The sequence below is a fragment of the Dendrobates tinctorius genome, unplaced genomic scaffold (genome assembly GCF_039654945.1).
Source record: "Dendrobates tinctorius isolate UK_male_01 unplaced genomic scaffold, ASM3965494v1 ptg000213l, whole genome shotgun sequence".
Classification (NCBI taxonomy): Eukaryota; Metazoa; Chordata; class Amphibia; order Anura; family Dendrobatidae; genus Dendrobates; species Dendrobates tinctorius.
The window spans coordinates 3,516,509-3,540,010 of record NW_027361880.1 but is presented as its reverse complement, the minus strand read 5'-3'; the positions used below and the strand labels follow the sequence as shown (position 1 = coordinate 3,540,010).

General features: G+C 45.8%; 1 long non-coding RNA gene across 1 annotated transcript; it reads left to right on the top strand.

The window, feature by feature from the left end:
* Positions 1 to 1,444: 1,444 nt before the first annotated feature.
* LOC141058590 (uncharacterized) lies at positions 1,445 to 21,414 on the top strand. The gene is made up of 2 exons (XR_012222262.1): positions 1,445 to 1,506; positions 20,463 to 21,414. It is a non-coding gene; the product is annotated as an uncharacterized lncRNA (long non-coding RNA).
* Positions 21,415 to 23,502: the final 2,088 nt, after the last annotated feature.

Sequence of the window (23,502 nt, the reverse complement as noted above, 5' to 3'; positions counted from 1 at the left end):
AAAAATGGCTGAGGACGATCGAGCATGATCAGCGATACCCGGCAGGGGGGCCAGTCGCTGATCCCCGTCACACACAGCGATCTCTCTGGCGAGATCACTGTGGCGTCACAAAATCAGCGATCTCGCTAGCGAGATCGCTGTGTGTGACGGGGCCTTTAGTCTACTGTAGATTGTTTTTTTAATCCCTTGCTGACCACAAATTTTACATTATAAACGATGCACATAGCCTTGTAGGCGATATAGCCCCTATAAAAATCACACTTTTAGTTTTCTAATCTCTGCCTCCAATCTACCTGAACTGAAGTTTAAAGGGATTTTCCCACAAACAAAAGTTCATTTTAATCAATATATCTTTGAATAATAATAACTTTCACAATTTCATGTGTTTGAATAAAATGTTCCTGTGCTAAGATAATCTTATAATTGTGCCCCTGCAATTTACTGTGTAATGGCTGTGTCTGATCATACAGGGACATGGTCTGATCTTACTACATCTCCTGGGCAGGGGAGGAAGCAAAAGAGAGAATAAAGACATTGCAAGATTACAGCTGATTATTTCTGTGTGGGAAAACATTTTCCTGCCTGTTTTTAAACAATGTTTTACTTCAAAGAATGAATTATTTGCATCCCATGCTATAATGGCTGTATACACTTCCTTCTTCCCTGCCCAGGAGCTGTGGTATGGTCAGACCATGTTCCTGTATGGTCAGACACGGACATTACACAGTACACAGCAGGGGCACATTTATAAGATTATCTCAGCACAGGTACATTTTATTTACTCACATCCAATTGTGGAAATTATTATTCCAAGATTTAGTGAAAAAAAAGAACTTTTGTTTGTCGGACAACTAGAGATGGGCGACTTTGCCTTTTTTAGGGTCGAGTCAGGTTTCATGAAGCCCGACTTTCTCAAAAGTCGAGTCGAACGAAATCGGCCAACTATGGGGAAAAGTCGGGATAAGTTGTGAAACATGAAACCCAATGCAAGTCAATAGGGAGAAAAGTCGGCAGTGAGTGGAGGACTGTAAACACACCTGACATGAATTTTAACCCTAGAGGCGGCGAAATCTCTCTCTCTCTTCTCTCTCCCTCCCTCTCTCTCTCCCACTCCCACTCCAGCTACGCTCCCGCTACGCTCCGCTTCTCTCATTGGCTGAAAAAAGTCACGTGCAAGCATTCGGCGAAACCCGACTTTGACGCTTGGGTCGCCGACCGCATGGCCGACTTCACACTGTGGTTGGGTTTCGTTTCATGAAAGTCGGCGACTTTTGAATCTGACCGACCTGTTTCGCTCAACTCTAGGGACAACTCCTTTAATCAAATTTGCTAATTAGGGTGCTTAATGCCTGTTTGGCGTAGCCAAGAAGCTCAGTGCACGCACCACACCCCACTGGTTTTGCATGTCCCTTCCTCCCTTACTGGTGATTAACAACACTGGTTTTCCAGGAGAGAGCACTGCCTGCAGAGAAAGCTTAAGCAGCCAGTGCTACAAGTTCATCACCGGTGAGTGAAATGGATGTATACAGAACTAATGGACAGAACAATGCACTGAACTGGTTAGCCAGAACAAGGGTGGATCGAGTACCCTAATTAGAATATTTGATTAATTCTCCAGTTTCTGCAGAAAGGCAGTAGATGTTAGAATACTTTCAGTTTGGATTGACACACTCCTGTAAACCATTACGTCTGTTGTCAATTAGAAAAAGTGCTTCCTGAAGTTATCTGGGTCATCATATTACCATATTCCCTACGTGTATAGATGCTATGTAATAAACAGATTTCTTTTTTATGTTTTGAAAAAGTCCATTAGTTCTCTGCTTTTAGGACCATAGCTACAGAGATTGTACGTTTATCCCTGATTATCAGTATCTGCTACTGTATATGATGCACTGCTAACAGTCTGTCTCCCTATACCAGCCTAGCAATCGTCTGCTGTTTTCCAGATTTCAAAGGGGTTTTCAAGTTCGGTAACATTAATGACCAATTGTTAATGGGAATTTATCATTAAAAAAATAAAACTACGGTATTTAAAAAATGTAAAGGTTTTTTTCACAAATATTTTAATCTCTTTAACCCCTTTCTGACATGTGCAATATTAGTACTGCTCTGAGGGAACTGCAGGCATTTAACACCTCTAATGCTGCTGTCAGTAGTGACAGTGACATAGAGGAGCATCACACAGGGAGGGGGCTCCCTAAACGCTTCCATTAGGACAATGCTATGCAAACGCGTTGTGCTGATGGCATCCATGGGGACCCCAGCCCCAAGATAGCGGCGGGGTCCTTCCGGGTCCTACATGGAAGTGCCTTCCCAGTGCCTACAGAGAGCAGGACCTGAGACGACTCTTTCCCTGCCTGTCAGATGCTGCTCCGATATTCTGCATTGCAGAACAACAGATCAGCAATCTGATGTAGTACAGTGATGTCCCAGGATAGGACACTGTAAAAAAGTTAAAAAATAAAAAATCTTTATTACAAAGTGTTAAAATATTTTTTACAAAATCCCCAAATAAAGAAAAAAAATAATCAAATATTTTTCCAATAAATACATTTATTTATATACCGTATATACTCGAGTATAAGCCGAGTTTTTCACCACTTTTTGTGCTGAAAACGCCCCCCCTCGGCTTATACTCGAGTAAGCTGTCCAGAACATGGAGGGAGAGGGGCAGCGACTGAGCAGCAGGGGACAGGAGGCAGGAGCCGGATGCTGCAGCTAAAGCCTGTGCCCGCTGCTAAAGAGAAATAAATATTCACTGCACTGGCAATGAATATTCATTTCTCTGTAATAGCGCGCACAGTGTCAGCCGCAGCAGCCGGCTCCTGCTGCTGCCAGGTGGTTACGTGTGCCCCTACTTAAGAGAAATTAATATTCACCTTTCTCCACTCCCATGGGCTACTTAATACTCAGAGCCCTCCACGCACATAGTTCCGGCGTGGGGAGCGGTGAGTATTCCGCCAGCTGTGCTCTGCTTGTGAGCAATGTCCCTGCCATGCGCTGCTTACAAGCATAAAACAGCTGCTCTCGCCGGAACAAGACGCTGCCAGGGAGCGCAGGAAGTTAAGTAGAATGGTTTATTTTTTATGTGTTTTGATGGGGGCCAATCATACCAGGACAGATGGGGTCATGCATACACAGATAGGGATGGAACCATGCATACAAGGATAGGAATGAGGCCATGCATTCAAGGATAGGGTTGGGGCTTTGTATACAAGGATAGGGATGGAGCCATGCATACATGGATAGAGATTGAGCCATGCATACAAGAATAGTGATGGAGCCATGCATACAAGGATAGGGATGGAGCCATGCATACAAGGATAGGGATGGAGCCATGCATACATGGATAGGGAATGAGCAATGCATACACCGATAGGGTTGGGGCCATGTATACAAGGATATGGAGGGGGGCCATGAATACAAGCATAAGGATGGAGCCATGCATACAAGAATATGGATGGGGACTAGTAATGGGCGAGTAGCATCGTTGCTCGGGTCTCCCCGAGCATGCTAGGGTGATCTCCGAGTATTTTGGCATGCTCAGAGATTTAGTTTTCGTCGTCTCAGCTGCATGATTTACGACTTGTAGACAGGCTGAATACATGTGGGAATTCCCTAACAACCAGGCATTCCACACATGTATTCAAGCTGTGTAGCAGACTCGAATCATGAAGCTGAGGCAAAGAAAGCTAAATCTCTGAGCCCGTCAAAATACTCGGAGACCACCCGAGCAATGAGTATACTCGCTCATCACTAATGGGGACCAATCATACTAGGATGGGGAGCCTTGTATACAAGGATACAGATGAGGAACCATGCATGCAAGGCTAGGGATGAGGAGCCATGCAGACAAGGAAAGGGATGAGGAGCCATGCATACCAGGATATGGATGAGGGGGCAATGCATACGAGGATAGGGATGAGGAGCCATGCATACCAGGATAGGGATGAGGAGCCATGCATACCAGGATAGGGATGAGGAGCCATGCATACCAGGATAGGGATGAGGAGCCATGCATACCAGGATAGGGATGAGGAGCCATGCATACCAGGATAGGGATGAGGAGCCCATGCATACCAGGATGGGGATGAGGGGACAATGCATACCAGGCTTATACTCAAGTCAATAAGTTTGCCCAGTTTTTTTTTAGGTATAATTAGGTGCCTGGGCTTATACTCGGGTCAGCTTATACTCGAGTATATACGGTAAATAAAAGAATAAACAATAAAACTATACATATTTGCTATCTCTGCGTCAGTAACGACCCGCTCTATAAAACTTTCCCACTAGTTAATTCCTTCACTGAACACTGTAAAAAAGAGGCAATAACCAATGCTTTATCTTCATACCACCGAAGAAAAAGATGAATGTAAATAAAAATGTTGCAGCTGAAAACGTCATCTTGTATCGCAAAAAAAAAGTCATCATACAGCTCCATCAGCAGAAAAATAAAAAGATATATCTGCCAGAATAAAGCGATGCAAAAATAATTATTTTTTCTCCTTTATACTTTTTATGCAAAAGCACCAAAACAAAAAAAAATATATAAGTTGGGTATGGCTGTAATCGTACTGACTCGAAGAATAAAGCTGCCTTAGGCTACTTTCACACATCAGGTTTTTTCCAACAGGCAGGATCCGGCTATTTGTTATAAAAACGGAACCGGCGAAAGCTGCCGTCGGATCCAGTTTTCTCTCATTGAATTGTATCAGCGCTGGATCGTGCCGCATGGCCTTCCGTTTCTTCCGGTTTTCACCGTATCCGGCTAAATATTTCATTCCAGATTCTGGAAAAACATCTCTAGTAACGTTTTTGTCTGCGGTGAAAAAACGGACAGCGCCGATCCGGCGCTTCCGTTTTTTTTGCTATAATGGAAGCCTATGGGTGCCGGAATGCGCCGAATCCAGAAAAAGACGGATCCGGCCACCGGATCCGATTTTTAAGTCTGCGCATGCTCAGATCCAATTGGCCAGCTTCCAGGAAACAGATATAAACCTGTTAGATGGATCCAGCAGAAAAACGGATCCATTTCGTCAGTTCTTCAAAATTTACGCCGGATCTGTTTTTTCTAAAAATAGCCAGATCCTGCCTGTCGGAAAAAACCTGATGTGTGAAAGTAGCCTTACCAATTTTACCACAATCTGAACAGTATGAAAAAAAACAATTGCTGGTTTTGTTTATTCTGTCTCCCAAAAATCGGAATAGAAAGCGATAAAAAATGTCTTGTATGTGATTGCAAGATATTTTTTGATGATCAGGGGAAGAGTCTTGAGGAGATCATTTGCATATTCCCAGTGCCTTCTGGGATAAGTGAAGAGTCTCCGCGAGCTCAACGATCACTGGGTTTTGGCCGTTGCAGCTGAAAAGAGGAAATCGGAAAACCAGGGGAAGAGTCTTGAGGAGATCATTTGCATATTCCCAGTGCCTTCTGGGATAAGTGAAGAGTCTCCGCGAGCTCAACGATCACTGGGTTTTGGCCGTTGCAGCTGAAAAGAGGAAATCGGAAAACCAGGGGAAGAGTCTTGAGGAGATCATTTGCATATTCCCAGTGCCTTCTGGGATAAGTGAAGAGTCTCCGCGAGCTCAACGATCACTGGGTTTTGGCCGTTGCAGCTGAAAAGAGGAAATCGGAAAACCAGGGGAAGAGTCTTGAGGAGATCATTTGCATATTCCCAGTGCCTTCTGGGATAAGTGAAGAGTCTCCGCGAGCTCAACGATCACTGGGTTTTGGCCGTTGCAGCTGAAAAGAGGAAATCGGAAAAACCGCGAGCCTATCGGCGCACGAAGTTGGGCTCATCTTTCATCGTTTTTAAGAAATCTCAAGATGGAAGAGGCCAGGAGCCATTTGGTGAGCTGCATTTCTTGCTACATGTTCACAGACTTACCAGTGGAAAAGCCAAACTTCACATGCCACAAATGCAAGCTTGTGTCCCTGTTGGAGGAAAAGTTGCAAAATCTCGAAGAGAGGTTAGCTACGTTGAAGATCATTAAGGAAGGTGAAGAGTTCTTGGACAGAGCAGAATTATCTCTTCATGTTACAGAAAGAGAAGAAATTCGAAGTGCACCTGAAGAAACAGAGGAATGGAGACATGTGACCCAGAGAAGCAGGAGGATCAGGAGGCAGTCAGCACCCATACTGCTCAGAAACCAATACCAGGCTCTCACGCAGGAAAACAATGAAGAAATACATCAGGATAAGACTTTGCCAACAAGCAGCAACCTTGTACGCCTTCAGAGTCCTCCTGGAAGGAGAAAGAAAAATGTTGTGAAGAAGAAACGGAGAGTGGTGGTCATGGGGGATTCCCTGTTGAGAGGAACTGAGGCCGCTATCTGCAGACCGGATATAACTTCAAGAGAAATGTGTTGTCTTCCAGGTGCAAAAATTAAAGATGTGTCTGACAGGATATCAGGACTCTTCAGACCTACAGATGACTACCCATTCCTGCTACTACATGTGGGGACAAATGACACTGCAAGAAACGACCTGGAAACCATCTGCAGAGACTTTGAAGACTTAGGCAAGAAAGTGAAAGAACTGGGAGCGCAGGTGGTCTTCTCTTCCATCCTCCCAGTGGATGGCCATGGAACAAGAAGGTGGAATAAGATTCTGCAGGTGAACAACTGGCTACGTCGATGGTGCCGTCAGCAACGATTTGGATTTCTGGATCACGGAGTGAACTACTTATACGATGGACTACTTGCTAGAGATGGGGTGCACCTTACGAAGACTGGTAAGCATGTATTTGGAAGTCGCCTTGCTACACTTGTAAGGAGAGCTTTAAACTAGAACAACATGGGAAGGGAAGCAAAAGACCAGAAAAAGCCATACACCTGACAAATGCTATTGAGAACTCTGCTATTAGAAGTGGAAAGGAAGAACAAAGACGAAAGAATCTAATTAATAAAAATATTGGAGAAAGAGAAACCAATCACAAACTAAAATGTTTCTATATTAATGCACAAAGCATGGGCAACAAACAAGGAGAATTGGAACTACTAACACAGGAAAAGAAATATGTCATTGGAATCACTGAAACTTGGTGGGACAATACACATGATTGGAATACAAGACTAGAAGGATACAACTTATTTGCAAGAAACAGACTTGATAAACGAGGAGGGGGTGTTGCATTGTATGTTAGAAACGCGTATATCTGCACAGAGATTGAAGCTTCAGAGACTGGGAGTTCTGTGGAAACTGTTTGGGTAAGAATACAAGGACAGAACAATGGAAAGGACACCATTGTAGGCATTTACTACAGGCCGCCTGTGCAAGCTGAAGCTATGGATGAACTCTTTATGCATCAAATGGCCAAGTTCTCCAAAAAATATGACATAGTTGTCATGGGAGATTTCAACTATCCAGACATTTGTTGGGAATCTCTCTCAGGCAAAACTAACAGGTCAAGGAAATTCTTATCCTCTCTTGCTGACAACTTTATCTTCCAAAAGGTAAGGGAGAAAACAAGGGGAACTGCTACCTTGGATCTAATCCTTATAAACAGGGAGGAAATGGTTGAGGAGGTAAAAGTGGCTGGGACCCTAGGAGGTAGCGACCATGCTATTTTAGAATTTTGGATAACTAGAGGCGGAAGACCTGTGAAGACTCAGACATCAAGGTTAGATTTCAGAAAGGCAGATTTTAAGGGATTCAGAAAGAGAATTGGAGGGATCCAATGGCTGGATATCCTTAAAGACAAAAATGTCCAGGAAGGATGGGAAATCTTGAAAAATGAAATTCTCAAAGCACAGTTGTTAACAATTCCGAAAAGAGGGAAGAATAGGAAGCAGTTAAGGAAACCAGGATGGATGAACACAGAACTTAAGCACATGCTAAAAAGGAAGAAAAAAATGTTTATAAAATGGAAAGAGGGAGGCATATCTAAAGAAGAATATAATGCTGTCTGCAGAACCTGCAGGGCACAAATCAGATTAGCTAAAGCTGAAAATGAATTGAGGCTTGCAAGAGATGTCAAAAGCAATAATAAAGGATTTTGGGGATATGTCAAAAGTAAAAGAAAAGTCAAAGATGCTATAGGATTTTTACAGGATGAAAATGATGAAATGGTAAGACAGGATGTTGAGAAGGCTGAACTTTTAAATTCCTATTTTGCATCTGTTTTCTCTCAGAAAGGAAATGTAACATCAACTGTTATTCACTGTCCTATTAAGGGAATAGAAGAATCCAGGATATCTATAAACAGAAAGATAGTGAGGAAACACTTAGCTAGCCTAAATGAATTCAAGTCTCCAGGTCCAGATGAATTACACCCCAGAGTACTGAAGGAGATAGCAGAAGAAATTTTTGAACCCCTCTCTATAATCTTTGAAAATTCTTGGAGAACAGGAGAAGTGCCAGAAGACTGGAGAAGAGCAAATGTTGTTCCTATCTTCAAAAAGGGGAAGAAGGTGGACCCAGGTAACTATAGGCCGGTGAGTCTGACTTCTATACCAGGAAAGATCTTTGAACAAATTATTAAACAACATGTATGTCAATACCTGGATAAGAATGAAGTGATTAAACAGAGTCAGCATGGGTTTGTAACTAATAAGTCATGTCAGACTAACTTAATTTCCTTCTATGACGGTATCACTGATTGGGTAGATCAAGGAAATGCTGTAGATATAGTATATCTTGACTTCAGCAAAGCATTTGACAAAGTCTCTCATACAATCCTTATTGAAAAAATGATTAAGTATGGAATGGACAAGGCAACTGTTAGGTGGATTCATAACTGGCTTAGTGATCGGACCCAAAGAATGGTCGTAAATGGCTGCACATCCAGTTGGAAGAATGTCTCAAGTGGGGTACCACAGGGCTCTGTCCTGGGCCCTGTATTGTTCAACATCTTTATCAACGATTTAGATGAAGGAATTGAGGGTAAACTGATTAAATTTGCTGATGACACAAAGCTAGGAGGGATAGCTAATACTAGAGAAGAGAGAGAGAGGATTCAAAAAGATTTAAATAAACTGGAGAAGTGGGCAGCAACTAACAGAATGGTTTTTAACAGGGAGAAATGCAAAGTACTACATCTGGGCAATAAAAATGGAAAAAGCATATATAGAATGGGAGGAATAGGGCTAAGTGACAGCACATGTGAAAAAGACTTGGGTATACTAATAGATCACAGACTGAATATGAGTCAACAGTGTGATGCAGCAGCAAAAAAGGCAAATGCAATTCTAGGATGTATTAACAGAAGCATACAGTCTAGATCACGTGAAGTCATTATTTCCCTCTACTCCTCTTTGGTCAGACCTCATCTGGAATATTGTGTCCAGTTTTGGGCACCACATTTTAAAAAAGACATCAACAAACTGGAGCAAGTTCAGAAAAGAGCGACCAGAATGGTGACCGGTCTGCAAACCCTGTCTTATGAGGAAAGGTTGCAGGATTTGGGAATGTTTAGTTTGCAAAAGAGAAGACTGAGAGGAGACTTAATAGCTGTCTACAAATATCTAAAGGGCTGTCACATTGTAGAAGGATCAACTTTATTCTCATTTGCACAAGGAAAGACTAGAAGCAATGGGATGAAACTGAATGGGAGGAGACACAGATTAGATATTAGAAAAAACTTTTTGACAGTTAGAGTGATCAATGAGTGGAACAGGCTGCCACGAGAAGTGGTGAGTTCTCCTTCAATGGAAGTCTTCAAACAGAGGCTGGACAGACATCTGACTGGGATGATTTAGCGAATCCTGCTTTGAGCAGGGGGTTGGACCAGATGGCCCAGGAGGTCCCTTCCAACTCTACGATTCTATGATTCTATGAAAAATGTCATGTGCCCGAAAATGGTATCAATAAAAATGTCAGCTCGTCCCTCAAAAAACAAGGCAAATGCACTATCAGGATGCAGTGGACCCATATAATTAAGATGGCAACACAGGTGCAAGAATACCGATGAAACAACCGCTCACAGCCTACCAATACATGGAGGGGGCGGTTGCCTGGTATGTTAATGCACAATAAACTTGTATGCGGCGCTGTTCACACTATGGCCATGCACAGCAACTAGGCCAGCCTAGTAGTGACACCCTTCTATTAGCTCAGGTGGGCTGCCCAGCGCTATCAAAATGCATGCCATGTGAACAGACACCGCAGTTTACAAGACCAAATGGGCCCAACTGCACCCTGAATAAAAAGTGCAAAAAACACATAAAATATCAGCAATACTCCACATTTTCTTAATGTGTTTTTTGCACTTTTTATTCAGGGTGCATTTGTCTGGAGGCCTGGACGGGTAAACCTTTTTGCTCTTTTGCTGTTTTCCCTCAAAAAACAAGCCATCACAAGACTGTTGGCCGAAATATGGAAAAATTATAGCTCTCAAAATGGGGTGATGCAAAAACTAGTTTTCACAATAAAAAGCGTGAAACATAAAAGCACAATATAAATCTGGTATCACTGTAATCTCACCGACCTTAAGAATAAAGTCGCCTAATCACTTATACCACATGAAGAACGGCGTAAAAAAAAATTAAAACAAATTCCTCACCTGCTGTTGATTTTTTTCATTCTGCCTCCCAAAGATCACAGTAAGGCTTAGCGCACATTTATCCTTAGCTCTGCGCTCAGCGCTTACACTATGGTTTCTGTGTAAATCTCTGAAATACGTGATTCAGATTAAACCTTTGGCGGAAGATTCCCTATAATGAGACAGATGGAGGCACTGTGGACCTTACAGGACCTGTGATCCTGTGGTGTCCATCTTTTTGGGACACAATAAAAGTGCCCTCGGCCACAGTTTTGTGCACTTATGAAAAGGACACCGCTGAACAGAGGCCAGATGGGAGTCCAGAGTAACTCTGCTGCCTCATTATAGTGAATGGATCAATTGGGGGTTTCATCTCTCACATCACTCGAAGATTTAGATGGAAACCCCGATGTAAATGCTCAGCGTAGAGCGCTGGATAAATGTGCTAAATGTTATGTAAAATGTTCCCAATAAAAGCTTCAACTCAATCCACAAAAATGCAAGCCCCCACTCAGGTCTGTCATCTGTTAAAGGAAACATACGAGCTTCCACGTTACTGGTAGTGGGTCGCCCTCCCAGGGCTGTGGGGTACTCGGTACCGGGCCAGTCTCTCAGAGGGGAATGTCACAGTAGCAGTGACCCAGCCCGTGGCCCTGGGCGCCCATGTAAAAGGGAATTGAATGGTGGAATAAAGTTTATGAGTGAATGATTCGTGACGCCACCTGTGGTGTTCGGCAATGAAGATGTTAAGCCGACGCTGCGGACAGATCCTCTGGGACAGATGGTGGGTTGCAGCAATGAAGGTGTAGCCCTCCACAGGCAGGGCAGTAGTCCCAGGGCAGAGTAGATGAAGAGGATAGGTGTTGAGGAAGAGGGTGTAGTGTTTGGCACAGAGATGTAGCAGTGCTGGAGAGTTTGCAGGAAGAAGGCAAGGACACAACAGGGTGCAGTTTCTTTACCTTTACTTTGCTTGGCAAATGCAGTCCTGAGTCCAGATTACAGATGGCACAGGAGCAGGCTAGCCTGGATGCAACTTAGGAATCTCACTCTATGCAGATGGGTTGTGTAGTCTCCTTCCTAGCGCTTATCTTTAGGTACTTGCAGTACGGTGTTGCACTGAAGTTCCACTTGCTTATTCTCTTTAGAACTCCCTCGTATGGCAGACAGCTGTAGCCTTTCTCTTCTGGCTCACACGTCGCTGTTGTGCCTCCGAGTCTTATATGGGAATAGAGCATTTACAGCTTCCTATTCCTCTGGTTTCTGTTGCAGTACCATCAGTGTCCTTACAGCCTTGGAGACCGGGCTCCAGATCATGCGCTATCGCTGGGAATGAGCCTGAACTCTTTGCTCAATCCCCCAGCTCTTCTCCTCACATCCACGCAAGTTTCCCCTTCTCACACGAACTCCTCATTTTTCCCTTCCTGGCCCCCGGAGTGTAGCTTTTCCCCCAGTTTTGGTTCAGAGCTCCCTCTGTTGGCCTGGAGTGGAAGCTGTGTTGTGTGTTGTAATTAACTACCAGAGAGATCCTTTATTGCTTCCAAGCATGACATCACACTCCCTAGGAGGAAGGTAATGTGTTATGAACTCATTTTCGGCTCCACCAGTTGAGAGTTCCCCTCCCGTTCTCCCTCTGGTGGTGACAGGAGGTAGTGAGGTTGGTTTAAGTGGTAGTGATCTGCCACCTGATGAGGAAGATAACGATTGGATCTCTGGAGTATCAGACTGGATATAAGACAGCCGACGCCCTATCCTAGTGCTGGTGATTCAGTCTGCGTCTCAGGTCCTGGACTTCAGCTCTCTTCCAGTCTTCTCAAGTTAAGTTTGTTTTTTGCTATTGTTCACACTTGCGCTTGTTGGTCAGTTCAGTTACTGGTGTGGTCAGCCTGCCCCTGCTGGGGTTATGCTGAATTTCCATTCCTATGTATCAGTATTTGCCAAGCTGCTTTTTGTCCCTTATTGGATTGGCCTCTTTTTGCTCTGTCTCAGAATATTTCAGAGTGTAGAAGTCTAGTGACTTCAGGGGTAATTTTGTTATCAGAAGTGTTGGACAATATTTTTGTAGGTTTGTTTTGGCAGATTGCAGACAGTGTCTTTCCTTTCCTGTCCTGCTTAGTTAGCCGGGCCCCATCGTTTGCTCAGCCTATTTTCCTGCCTTTGTTTGTAATTTCATCTTGTTTCACCGTCAATACATGTGGGGGGCTGTCTTTCCTTTGGGGTCTGCTCTGGGGCAGTTAGTTTTCCTCTTTTCCTGCTTTAGGCTTATGTAGCTCTCTGGTTGTGACGAGGCATCTAGGACCAACGTAGGAACGCTCCACGACTGCTGCTAGTTGTGCGGTTAAGTTCAGGGATCTGCAATCTGCATAGTTACCAGCTTCTCTGATTTTCTGAGACTTAGCTTGTTGTTTATTTTTACCTCCTCGGTGACCCATTCATAACAGTAATGCCACTGTGGCGACCATACTCCTGGGGGCGCCACATTCCCCCCTAGTGCAATTCAGTACTCCCGGACTGAGGAAAAAAACATGTAAACATATAAACAGATGAACAATTGTAACTGTTACAAGATATCAAAAATGAAAAATTACAAAAACCAAAGCTCCAAAAATAGTCCTGATGACGATAAGTCCATGCGTCAATGTCCATGGTCCATTTTTTGAGCAAGTTGGTAAACTATTTACAAGAAAGTTTTGACCACACATAGTCCTGTGGCCCAATTGTCCATCAAAAACAAACTGAGATTGTTCAAAAAGAGTTCTTACAGAGTCTCTGTAGGCACATAAGTTTGAAACATTGCATATTTACAGTTTAACATTTACAAAAACGTATCTATATGCAGAACCTTAGGGGTGAAATACCTTGGGTACTACGGACAGACCTACGTAGCACTGGTGTTGTTGGGGACCTTACTGGATGCCTTGTGTTAACTACTACTGGTGTAGTATGTGTTGTACTGGCTACATTACTGTTGATTCTGCGTAGCACAGGGATACTAGATTTCCTAGGACCACTTCTACTTATTGTGGGCATGACAGATTCACCACTGGCAGGGTGAGAATTCTCTTGTTCCACTGCTGGTGTGGCATCTGCTGCTTGTACTTGCTGGTTTTCAGGGTGGTCTTGAGTCACTTCTTCTTGCACTACCAGTTGGGGAAAGGTCAAAACTGGCACCACTATGGCTTGATTCGCTCCAGTCCATTTTGCAGGGAATTCTCCGAGTACAGTGCTGACCTTTTCTTCTTCTTCCTCTATGGGCTGAAGGTTGTTTTGTTCTTCCATTCTGTCCTTTAGTTGGTCAGGGCACAGTTTCAGATGATCTCTCGACACTGCTGATGAGGTTTCTCCTCCATCCTTACTGATAAGGCACACTTTGGTGTTGTCAAAGTTTGATGGTAGGACGGTGTAGGGTTCAGCTTCCCATTGGTCATCCAATTTATGCATCCTCCTTTTCCTCTTTAGCACTTGTTCTCCTGGTGACAATGGAACTGCAGGGGCATGTTGATTGTAGTCCTTTTCTTGTTTTTGTCTCGCCTGAGCTAGACTCTTTTCAACACACTCTTGTACTCTTCGGTATTGCTGCTGCCGCTCTGTATCCCAGTCAGCATCTGGTGATGTTACTTCAGGTGTGAGGACTCCCATATCCAAATCAATAGGCAGCTTGCCAGGCCTCGCTCTCATTAGGTAGGCTGGAGTGCAGTTGGTGGAATTCACAGGAATGTGATTGTAGAGGTCTACCAGATCTTGCAACTTCTCTGGCCACAGATTCATCTCTTCCAAAGGCAAGGTCTTCAGTAGATCGATCACCTCTTGATTCATCTTTTCACACATGCCATTGGTCTGTGGATGGGACGGTGTTGTCCTGATCTTCTTGCAACTGTACAAGTTACAGAATTCCTGGAACACTTTTGCCTCAAAGGCTGGACCTTGATCTGTAAGCACTCGCTCGGGATATCCGTGTGGTCTACAAAAGTGCTGTTGGAATGCTCTGGCTGCTATCCTGGCTGTTTTATCCTTGACAGGCACGACTACCAGGAATCTCGAGTAGTGGTCAACGATGGTAAGAGCATAAACGTAGCCTGAACGGCTTGGGACCAGCTTCACATGGTCCAGGGCGACAAACTCAAGTGGTTGTTTGGTTATTATTGGCTGCAAAGGAGCTCGTTGGCTGTTACGGTCCTTACTCCCGTCACCAATTTTCAATGGCTTTCCTCATACCAGCCCAGTAGACTCTCTCTCTCATAGCAAGGCCTCCAATTTCTTCCATCCGAAGTGTCCAGCTCCATTGTGGTGTGCTTCCAAGACCATTGATGCCTCCCTCTTTGGGACTATCACTTGCCAGACCAGCTCATGAGTGCGGGCATTGATACTCCTCCGGCACAGCTTTCCCTCATAGATGAACAGCCGTCTTCTTTTCTTCCACAACTGCTGGGCTTCTTCAGGAGCATCTGGATCTGGGCGTGAGTCAGCTTGTGACAGTAGCTCCTTTACCAGGCGGACTGCGGGGTCGCTATCCTGCGTTTCTGCCCAGTCATGATGAGGCAATGGATTTAGGGTGGCCTCTTTCATGACAGACCGTCTGTTTCTCACTCCTTGGGCACGTTAGGCCGCAATTGGCCGGTGGAAGGCAGGTAACTCTATTTCTTCGAGTGCCTCAGGATCTTGTCCTGCATCTGGCAGATTAGGCATTCTGGACAGTGCATCAGCATTGGCATTCTTGTGCCCCACTCGGTACTTGACGGTAAATTCATAGTTAAGAAGCCGGGCCATCCATCGCTGCTCCAGTGCACCTAGTCTTGCAGTTTCCAAGTGAGTCAACGGGTTGTTGTTCGTGAAGATGGTAAACTTGGCTGAAGCTAGGTAATGCTTGAATCGTTCAGTCACAGCCCAGACTATGGCAAGGAACTCCAGTTTGAAGGAACTGTAGTTGTCAGGGTTCCTTTGCGTGGGACGAAGCTTCCTGCTGGAGTAGAAGATCACTCTTTCTTTGCCATTTTGTACCTGTGACAGTACTGCTCCCAGTCCCATGTTGCTGGCATCAGTATACAGAACAAATGGTTGGTCATAATCTGGGTAGGCCAGAACTTCATCTCCCTGGAGAGCCATCTTCAGTCGAGTGAAGGACCTCTCCAGTTCCTCATTCCATTCAAATGTAGGACTCTTCATCCTGGCTTTCATGGGTTGGCCCACCAGAAGATTTTGCATAGGGGTGGCTATCTCAGTGAAGCCTTTGACGAACCTTTGGTAGTAGCCTACCAACCCAAGGAATTGACATATTTCATGGAGGTTGCTGGGCTTCTGCCAGTCCCGGATGACGGTGACTTTGTCAGGATCCGGTGCCACACCTTCTGCACTCACTACATGACCAAGGTACTGTACCTTGGGCTTCAGGAGGTGGCATTTGGATGGCTTCACTTTCAGGCCAAAGTTGGACAAGGCTTCAAACACCTCAGCCAAGTGCTTCAGATTGTCTTCATAAGTCTTAGAGAAAACAATGACATCATCAAGGTACAACAGGACTGTCTCGAAGTTCTTGTGTCCAAGACAGCACTCCATTAGCCGTTGAAATGTCCCAGGGGCGGTGCAGAGCCCGAACGGCATGTAGTTGAACTCGCAGAGACCCATTGGTGTAGTAAACGCTGTTTTCTCCTTGTCTGCCTCTGCCACGGGAACCTGCCAGTACCCACTAGGGAGATCTAAGGTGGAAAAATAGTTAGCAGTTTTAAGTGCAGCTAACAACTCCTCAATTCTGGGTAATGGGTAGGCATCTTTATGTGTAATGCTGTTAATTTTTCTGTAATCAACACACATTCTCATGGTACCATCTTTCTTTTTCACAAAGACTATTGGGGCTTCCCAGGGGCTACAACTGTCTCTAATCACCCCAGCTTCCTTCATTTCCCGCAACATACTTTTGGCACATTGATATTGTGTTGGGGGTATAGGCCGGTACCTTTCTTTGATGGGTGGATGATCTCCAGTGGGGATATGGTGTTGAACCCTTTTTGCCTTCCCAAAGTCTAGAGGGTGTTTACTGAATACCCGCTCATACTCCTGAGTCACTCGGTAAACCCCATTCTTTTGGTATGAAGGGGTGGAGTCAGTTCCCACTTGCAGCTGCTGACACCACTCCTCCAGCTGCTTTACAGAGCTATTGTCCTCAACCTGGTCAGATGAGACCAAGGGCTCTGTTGCCCGTATTGCATTGTTACTGACAGTAAGCAGCTTAGCAATTGTGGCATACCGAGGTATTGTGGCCTCTTCCTCCGCACAATTCAAGAGGCGTACAGGTACTCTCCCTTTGCGGACATCAACTACCCCTCTGGCTGTCAGGACAGTGGGCCTGCTATCAGAGTACACTGGCTCTACCAAGGCTTGGTAATCTTTTCCTCTGAGGCCTATGGCTGCCCGACACCAAATCAACATTTCACATCTGGGGGGTATCGCAATGGGGAAAGGATCACTCACTCTGACGCTGCCAATTTCTCCGCCAGACAGTTCTACCTGCTGTCTTTATATCAGGGCCTTGATCTCCTTCTGCAGGACTCGTTGTTCACTGGAACCAGCAGTCTCAGCCACCTGTTGTAACAAAACAATAACCTTGGCAACACAATTTTCAATCATATTAGTACCTAAGGTCATCATTGGATTACATTCTCGTTGATCAATGTCTACAACTATCAGACCTTGAGATTTTAACTCTACTCTCCCCACTTTAATGGTAATCTCTTTACATCCTACTTGCAGCAAAGACTGACCATTGCTGGCCACTACTGTGAGTTCATCACTTGGGCCACAGGTAAGTTCAGAGTCAGCACAATACTGCTTGTAAAGGATATATGGCATAGTTGTCACCTGAGAGCCAGTGTCCAGCAAAGCGTTCATGGGGATGCCGTCAATCCCCACTGGGAGGACCAGTCGCCCTCCAACATACTTGGCTCGCCAGTTCTTTGGGCCTTGTGGTCCTAGTCCTGGGGGTTGGCCCTCTGCCCCAGGGGTTGCTCGTTTAAATAACAGAATCTTGCGATGTGGCCTGCCTTGCTGCAGCGGTGACAGATGGGACGTCCGTCCAGGTCATAGCGATCGTTTTCTCCCTCGGAGTGGCGGGATCCTCTTCTTCCGTAGCCACGGGACATCCTCTGGACTGGAGACCAGCTGGATCTTCTCCTTGGATGACACCTGCAGGGACTGCACAGTTTTGGCAAGTGCAGCCATATTTTTGGTCAGCTCCTGGACCTGAAGACGCAGTTCGGCAGAAGGGTCTTTGTCCAGAGTCTGTGCATCAGCCTCCACGGGGCTGAGAGTGAAAGAAGCTGCTTCTTGATGGTATGTTATCGCTGGGCGCCTAGGGGGCGCTGGACGGCTGACATTTGGTTCAAGCAGTACCCAGATAGCCCTGTCCTTGAAGTCTGCAAAGTCTAGATCAGGGTTCTGTAGGGCTATGATGTGCAGCTGTGCTCTGTGGGTACTGGATAGGAGTCCCTCAATAAATTGCTCCTTTAACAGTTTGTCTCCATCTTTCACACTGTTTGGGTCAATCTGCTTTATGGCTCGCAGCGCCTCCTGCAGGTTAAGAGCATAGTCCCGTATACTGTCTTGCACTCGCTGCTTACACCCAAAGAATCTCATCTTTATTTCAGCTGCAGTGCCGGTGTCAAAGGTGCTTCTTAGCTTAGCCCAAAATTTTTTAGCAGTCTCTTTATCAGTTCTACCAGGCTTTTACTTCCCTTTGCGCTGCACCAGTTAGCTGCCCAATAAGGATGTTCACTTTCTGGCTTTCAGACAGAGGATACACCTCAAACAAGCTGCACAGTCTCTCTTTGAATTCACTCAGGGTATGTGACTCCCCTGAGTACTGCGGTAACCAGGCCGCTCCCGGTATATAGGGCATGGACAGCGGCATGATGGGGACTGCTACGGTGGGCGCTGATTCTTGCGGTGCGCTGGTGGCAGCGCTGGCTGCCGGATGCAGCGGTGCTATGGGAGCCGCAGCTGCGCTGGGCCCTGCAGCTTGTGGCACTGTGGAGCTTGCAGTGGCGTCCGCCGCTGTGTCTACTCTTGCTTCAGACATTCTCTTCCCCCCCTAGTTAACGATTGGATTGCTGCTCTGCGACTGGATGATCGGGGGAAGCCGGAACTGCAGGCCGTGGCTTCTCACTTCTCATGCGCTGGCCTCTTCCTGCGCAACACTTCACTTTCCGCGCTTTTTGGATGGCTCCGCCCACGACGGTCCGCCCCTCTGGTTTCCCGCGCGCGCCAAGCAGTGGGGTAATGGCGGTGATGGCGCCGACAGTCTATGGCACACAATACAGTCTATGGCACGCAGGACCCGGTGGCATCGGGCTCCGTAAATCCTGTTCTCGACGCCAAAATGGGTCGCCCTCCCAGGACTGTGGTGTACTTGGTACCGGGCCGGTCTCTCAGAGGGGAATTTCACAGTAGCGGTGACCCGGTCCGTGGCCTGGGCGCCCATGTAAAAGGGAATTGAGTGGTGGAATAAAGTTTATGAGTGAATGATTCGTGACGCCACCTGTGGTGTTCGGCAATGAAGATGTTAAGCCGACGCTGCGGACAGATCCTCTGGGACAGATGGTGGGGTGCAGCAATGATGGTGTAGCCCTCCACAGGCAGGGCAGTAGTCCCAGGGCAGAGTAGATGAAGAGGATAGGTGTTGAGGAAGAGGGTGTAGTGTTTGGCACAGAGATGTAGCAGTGCTGGAGAGTTTGCAGGAAGAAGGCAAGGACACAACAGGGTGCAGTTTCTTTACCTTTACTTTGCTTGGCAAACGCAGTCCAGGGTCCAGATTACAGATGGCACAGGAGCGGGCTAGCCTGGAAGCAACTTAGGAATCTCTCTATGCAGATGGGTTGTGTAGTCTCCTTCCTAGCTCTTATCTTTAGGTACTTGCAGTACAGTGTTACACTGTAGTTCCACTTGCTTATTCTCTTTAGAACTCCCTCGTATGACAGACAGCGGTAGCCTTTCTCTTCTGGCTCACACGTCGCTGTTGTGCCTCCGAGTCTTATATGGGAATAGAGCATTTACAGCTTCCTATTCCTCCGATTTCTGTTGCAGGACCATCAGTGTCCTTACAGCCTTGGAGACCGGGCTCCAGATTATGCGCTATCGCTGGGAATGAGCCTGAACTCTTTGCTCAATCCACCAGCTCTTCTCCTCACGTCCACACACCTTGCCCTCCTCACACAAACTCCTCATTTTTCGCTTCCTGGCCCCCTGAGTGTAGCTCTTCCCCCAGTTTTGGTTCAGAGCTCCTTCTGCTGGCCTGGAGTGGAAGCTGTGTTGTGTGTTGTAATTAACTGCCAGAGAGATCCTATATTGCTTCCAAGCATGACATCACACTCCCTAGGAGGAAGGTAATGCCACTGTGGCGACCATACTCCTGGGGGCGCCACATTAGCACAAAGGCTCTGGAAAAACGAAATAGCTCCTCACTCCCCCACAAAAAATAATCAGCAAATTCTCCACTTCCAAATCCAAATGTCCCTCTCCCTTTTGAGCCCCAGTGTGCTTAAACCACATCTAGCACCCACATGTTTGGCATTTCTGTAGTGATGAGAGCCCACCTAACTTATGGGTGCATGCCTTCAGAAGCACGGGCTGGGCATAACATACTGATGACTGCAACGTACTGATCACTACAATGGCAGTTTGCAATTTCCACTCAGCGACATCCACTGCTGCTTGTTTCTGTAAAACACCTATGGAGTCAAAATCGTCACTACACCTGTAGATAAATTCCCAAAGGGGTATAATTTCCAAAATGAGGTCACTTGAGGGGGGATTTTGCTTTTCTAACACTTATGGAGTCCACAAATTATTCTAGGAAAATCTAGGCTCCAGGAGGCAAATAGCACTCCATCCCTCCTGAGTCTCTCCAGGAGGGAGTACTGTACGGCCACATATGGGGTATTTCTACATTCAGCAGAAAGTGTTGTAATTTTGGTGCCATTTTTACTGTTTTCCCAGTGTTACGCCCACAGGGCGTGAAGATGTATATTGGAACCTCTAGACCACTGATGGCGCAGTGGTAGCTGTATACCCGATACACAAGAGACAGAATGAGCTTCAAAAAACCAAGGATGTTTATTAAATGAATCAAACAAATGGAAAAGGTGCCTGAGGGAAGAACCCTCTGGACCACGACACAGAACCACGTATTGGAGCACCAGGCAAGGTGTACCCCTATACAGGGATTCCCCCATCGCAATACCAGGTAACCTTAATGCCGTGATACCTGGACCAGAGGGACGACCCATACAGACCGTATAGAGGAGATGGCGAGAATCCCGGAAGTTCTGTGTAATCTCAGAAAGGCTGATCTAGCTGGCAATGATATCTGGATGATTCTGAGAGGAGTGCCTTGGTCAGTCTGGGATAGAAACCGAAGTGTCCAGAGGGAATTGCCAGTAGAGGATTCTGAGAAGACAGAGGTATTAGAGTAATGCAAACAACAGCCTTCAGAACGCAGGTCACAGCAGCGTGTTGCCTGAGTAGGAGGCAGACATCCCACAGAATGAACACGTTGTTCAGGGACCTCGCTCAAGGGGAGGATGCCTTTTATGCACAGAACATCACAGCACAGAGAGCTCTAATAGAGAACAGGTGCCCTGCTGTTTTAAGTATGTGCAGGAAGCGGGGCGCGCCTTCCTAAGAGCATTACCAGGAGACCTGCCAAGAGGATGCAGACCTGCCAAGAGGATGAACTGTTCCAATATTTATGTTTATCCCTCTCCCATAATGACAATTTAGCTTCATGTCACTTGTCTTATCTATTGCGTTATTTCTGTGCTGTTTTGTGTATAAATATGTGATTCTTCAGATGTTGTATTAGTCTAGCCTGATGAAGAGACCTGAGTAGCTTGAAAGCTTGCAATGTGTTACCATCTTTTCAGTTAGCCATTAAAAGGTATCAACCACTGAGGACTCTCAATTCTAAATATTTTTCTATCTACTGGCTAACAGGGTACAAAGATATATATCTTTCCTGTATCAAAATTTTGGCCAAATTTTCATTTTTTTCACAAATAAACGCGAGCCATATCAAACTAATGTTATCACTATCATGAAGTACAATATATCACGAGAAAACATTCTCAGAATCAGTGGGATGTATGGAATCGTTCCAGAGTTACGATCTCATAAAGTGACAGTGGTCAGAATTGTAAAATTTGGCCTGGTCAGGAAGGTGAAAACAGGCTTCAGGGTGGAGGGGTTAATGGTATAGAATATGTAAAATCTTTCAAATGTTTTGATATTTTAGGGTAGGTGCACACGGTCAGTAATTGGCAGCACTTTGGACGTAGCACATTTCCGCTGCGTCCAAAGCGTTGCCGACTATTGAACGCAGGTGATTCCACATGTATTCACTGAACCGTGCGGAATCACCGCGTCCTATAAATTGTAGGATGATATTTATCTTACTGAGATTCGCATCTCCGCTAGATTATATGACATGCTGTGGTCTGGGAAGACGCATCGCACATCCATCTCCGCGGATGATCCACAGGAGTCTCAACACATATAATGGGCATGGGATTTCTTGAAATCCCATCCACTATGCTGTAACATCTGGATGCTGCAGGGTGGGCCCGGCAGATGTACATAGCATCCAATTCGCAGCGTTTACTGACTGTGGGCACGTACCCTTCAACACTATGGACATCAACTGAGCACATTTGATCTAAAAAAAAAACCTGTTAAAATGCTAGCTCATATTATGATTGCTGTTAACGTGGCCAGGATCTGCTCGCATGTGTCTGATGTCACTCTTGTCCTACCTATTGGCGCGTGAATTTTGGCTCCTTTTTCATCATTTTGAAATCTCTTTGACAATAACAATATGGAAGAGGCCAGGAGCCATTCGGTGAGCTGCATTTCTTGCTACATGTTCACAGACTTACCAGTGGAAAAGCCAAACTTCACATGCCACAAATGCAAGCTTGTGTCCCTGTTGGAGAAAAAGTTGAAAAATCTCGAAGAGAGGTTAGCTACATTGAAGATCATTAAGAAGGTGAATAGTTTTTAGACAGAGCAGAATTATCTCTTCATGTTACAGAAAGAGAAGAAATTCGAAGTGCACCTGAAGAAACAGAGGAATGGAAACATGTGACCCAGAGAAGCAGGAGTATCGGGAGGCAGTCAGCGCCCATACTGCTAAGGAACCAGTCCCAGGCTCTTACGCAGGAGAACGATGAAGAAATACATCAGAATAAGACTTTGCCCACAAACAGCAACCTTGTACGCCTTCTGCATTGATCCAAGGTGGATCTGACAAGTAAATGGACAAAGTGAACTTTTTTTCCTTTGGCTTGTTGCCAAAGTGGGTTGATTGCCCCCGGTGGCCATTAGAATTATTACACGTGGTGTCGTTCATTTTAAGTTGCCCCGGTGGTGGTGAGCGGTAGTGCAGTGTTAGGCTCTATAAAAGAGAGTCAGGTGTGTTTGATCACTGTTGGTGATATTGTGAGTTCGTCATTTGGGAAGCCAGCCTGGGTGATGAAGGAGCTGAACAAGAGTCCTGGGCAGCCCAGCCAGAGGGGTTGAGCCAGCTATGGAGTCTGCATGGAGTGCTGGCATGGAGTGGTGGAGTTCAACAATGGTGTCTGGAATAAGGGCTGGCATGGCGTGGTGGAGTAGCAGTTTATGGTGTTGGAGGGAAGTGCTTGCATGGCTTGGTGGAGTGGCGACTATGGTGAGAGTTGCACTCAGCATGCTGGACTTGGTTGCTGAAAACTGGACTCAAACATGCTGGACTTATTGGCAGAAAAGTTGGACTCAAGCATGCTGGACTTTTGGCGGAATCTGGACTCATCTTTGGGACTCTTTACTGGGCAGCTGCAACTGGTGGTAGACTCTGCTCCAAGGCTGCACTATGGTGATGGATCCGGTTATGGTGATGGATCCGGGTGGAGGAGAAGATGCACACAGGTGGTGGGCTCTGTTGCTAGGAGCGTACGCAACAGAGCAAAGCTAAGTGATGTTTCCCCTGTTTTGTCATCTTTCCTCT